This window comes from Crocuta crocuta, unplaced genomic scaffold (genome assembly GCF_008692635.1).
Source record: "Crocuta crocuta isolate KB4526 unplaced genomic scaffold, BGI_CrCroc_1.0 scaffold1012, whole genome shotgun sequence".
Classification (NCBI taxonomy): Eukaryota; Metazoa; Chordata; class Mammalia; order Carnivora; family Hyaenidae; genus Crocuta; species Crocuta crocuta.
In genome coordinates, this window is record NW_027530844.1 from 323,854 (window position 1) to 327,504 (window position 3,651).

Sequence of the window (3,651 nt, forward strand, 5' to 3'; positions counted from 1 at the left end):
CAATTTCTGGTTGGAATGGTGACAACATGCTGGAGCCAAGTGCTAACATGCCTTGGTTCAAGGGATGGAAAGTCACCCGTAAAGATGGCAATGCCAGTGGAACCACACTGCTTGAAGCTCTGGATTGCATTCTGCCACCAACTCATCCAACTGAAAAGCCCTTGCGTCTGCCTCTCCAGGATGTCTACAAAATTGTTGGTATTAGTACGGTCCCTGTGGGTCGAGTGGAGACTGGTGTTCTCAAGCCTGGAATGGTGGTCACTTTTGCTCCACTCAACGTTACAACTGAAGTAAAGTCTGTTAAAATGCACCATGAAGCTTTGAGTGAGGCTCTTCCTGGGGACAATGTGGGCTTCAATGTCAAGAACGTATCTGTCAAAGATGTTCGTCGTGGCAATGTGGCTGGTGATAGCAAAAATGACCCACCAATGGAAGCAGCTGGCTTCACAGCTCAGGTGATTATCCTGAACCATCCAGGCCAAATCAGTGCCGGCTATGCACCTGTGCTGGACTGTCACACAGCTCACATCGCCTGCAAGTTTGCTGAGCTGAAGGAAAAGATTGACCGTCGTTCTGGAAAGAAGCTGCAAGATGGTCCCAAGTTCTTGAAATCTGGTGATGCTGCCATCGTTGATATGGTTCCTGGCAAGCCCATATGTGTTGAAAGCTTCTCTGACTATCCTCCTCTGGGCCGCTTTGCTGTTCGTGACATGAGACAGACGGTTGCTGTGGGTGTCATCAAAGCAGTGGACAAGAAGGCAGCTGGAGCTGGCAAGGTCACCAAGTCTGCCCAGAAAGCTCAGAAGGCTAAATGAATATTATCCCCAATACCTGCCACCCCAGTCTTAATCAGTGGTGGAAGAACGGTCTCAGAACTGTTTGTGTCAATTGGCCATTTAAGTTTAATAGTAAAAGATTGGTTAATGATAACAATGCATCATAAAACCTTCAGAAAGAAAGGAGAATGTTTTGTGGACCATTTGTTTTTGTGTGTGGCAGTTTTAAGTTATTAGTTTTTAAAATCAGTACTTTTTAATGGAAACAACTTGACCAAAAATCTGTCACAGAATTTTGAGACCCATTAAAAGAAAAGTTTAATGAGAAAAAAATAAATAGATAATAAACAAACAAACCCTATAACTAATATCAGACTTTATGGTGAAATATTGAATGCTTTCCTTTGAAAAGTGAGAATAACATAAGACCACTTTCTCTCACCACTACTGTTCAACATAGTAATGGAATTTCTACCCAGTGTAATTTGGCAAGAAAAGGAGATAGATAAAACACATATAGTTCAGAACATAAGAAATAAAACATTCTCTATTTGCTGATGGCATGATTGTCTACCTAGAAAATCACAAGGAATCTATTAAGAAAATGTCCTACAAACTAATAAAGGAGTTTATCAAGGTTACAGGGTACAAGGCCAACATGCAAAAACTCAATTGTATTTTTTATATACTAGCAATGAATGTGTGGAAAATGAATTAAAAATACAATCTGTTTTACAAACTCTCAAAACAAGTGAAATACTTAGATGTAAGTCTAATAAAACATTTATAGCATTTATATGCTGAAAATTATAGAATGCTGATGAAAAAATCAAAGAAAATGTAGGTAGATTGAGAGACATCCTGTGTGGAGTGGAAGACTCAACTGTAATTAAGATATCCATTCTTTCCAAATTGATATAAGTTTAAGGTATTTGATGTCAAAGTCTCAGCAAGATGTTTCATCTATAAAGATTATACTAAAATATATGTGAAAAAACAAAGGAACCAGCAGAGCTAACACATTTTTGAAAATAAAGAATAAATTGAGAGGTATTATTAATGTTAATTCTTACTATGTTGTTACAAGAATCAAGACAGTGTGAGATTGGCAGATAGATAAATATATGGATCAATGGAAGAGAATAGAGAATCCCCATATAGCTTCACAAAGTACAGCCAAATTGTTTTTGACAAAGGTTCAAAAGTATTTCAAAGGAGAAAGGATAGACTTTTTAACAAATAGTTGCAATTGCATAGCTATTGGCAACAAAAGTGAACTTCACCCTAAACCTCACATATTATACAAAAATCAACTCAAAATGATTATACATTTAAATTTAAAACTATAAAACTTTTAGAAGATACATGGGAGAAAATCTTTGGAACGAATTGAANTCTTATTGAAGACTTTTAGACATGACAGCAAAAGTACAAACCATTAACGAAAGAAATCAATAAATTGGACTCCATCAAAATTAAAAACTTTTGCTCTGCGAATGACCTTGTTAAATAGATGAAAAAAACAAGCTACCAATTTTCAGAAAATATTTGCAAACCACATATATGTCAAAGGACTCATCATGTCTAGAATATATAGAGAACTCTCAAAACTCAATAGTAAAAATCAAACAACCCAATTAGAAAATGAGCAAAAGACATGAAAAAGATTTATGGTTGACAAATAAGCACATGAAAAGGTGTTTAAGGTCATGAGGCATTGGGGAAATGTAAATTAATATCACAGTGAGACATTACTACATACCTATTAGAACAATTAAAGATAGTGATAACACCAAATGCTGGTCAGAGTACACAGAAAATGGATCACTCATACACTTCTAGTGGAAACATAAAATGGTATAGGTACTCTAACAAGGTTTTGCAGGTTATTAAAAAGAAAACTAAACATGTACTTACTACATAAATCATCATTTACACTCCTGGGCATTTGTCCCAGAGAAATAATATGTTCACATGAAACCTCTACAGGTATGTTAATAGAAGCTTTATTTGTAATAGCCCAAAACTGTATACAATGTAGATGTCCTTCAGTGGGTGAATAGTAGAACAAATTGCAGTAATTCATATAATGGAATACTACTCAACAATAAAGTGTGAATTATTGATATACACAACCACTGGGATGGCTCAAGGGCAGTATGCAGAGTAAAAAGGCCTATCTCAAAAGGTTACATCCTGTATAATTCCATTTGAATAACGTTCTGAAAATGCCAAAATTATAGAGATGAAAAACATATAAATGGTTTCCAGTGCGTAGTGATGGTGGGGACTAAGAATGGTGGGTATAACTATAAAGAGTAGCATTAGGGAGATCTTTGAGATGATGGAATAGTATCTTAATTGTGGTTGTGGTTACATGTGATAAGATCACATAACATTATACCCATATTAATTTTCTTCTTTTAATATTATATGGTAGTTATGTAAAATGTCACCTTTTGGGGGAAAGTAGGTGACAGTTATATGCAACCTTTCTGTACTGTCTTTGCAACTTCCTATGAATCTATAATTATTTAAAAATAAATAGAAAATACAAACAAAATAAAAATTTTTGTATTTGTTGCATGTGGGAATGATAATATTTTGTACATATTTTGTTTAACAAAATATATTTAATTTTTTAAATGAGGAAGATCTCTACATGCCATATGGAATGATTTCCATTATATGTTCTTAAATTAAAACAGCATAATGCAAAAGTGTATCTGTAATATACTACCCTTCATGTAAGAAGGAAGGGGTTGTAAGAAAATAGAATGGGTCTGCTCATTGTGTAAAAGATTTACAGGACAGGTAAACCAGAACATAATGAATTGGTTTTTGACAGGCATATGTTGGTAAGAATGAGAAGACA

General features: G+C 34.9%; 1 protein-coding gene and 1 pseudogene across 1 annotated transcript in view; both read left to right on the forward strand.

The window, feature by feature from the left end:
- The window catches only part of OPHN1 (oligophrenin 1), a 404,963-nt gene that overhangs the window by 302,638 nt on the left and 98,674 nt on the right, over positions 1–3,651 (forward strand). The window lies entirely within an intron of this gene.
- LOC144235694 (elongation factor 1-alpha 1 pseudogene) lies at positions 7–959 on the forward strand (annotated as a pseudogene).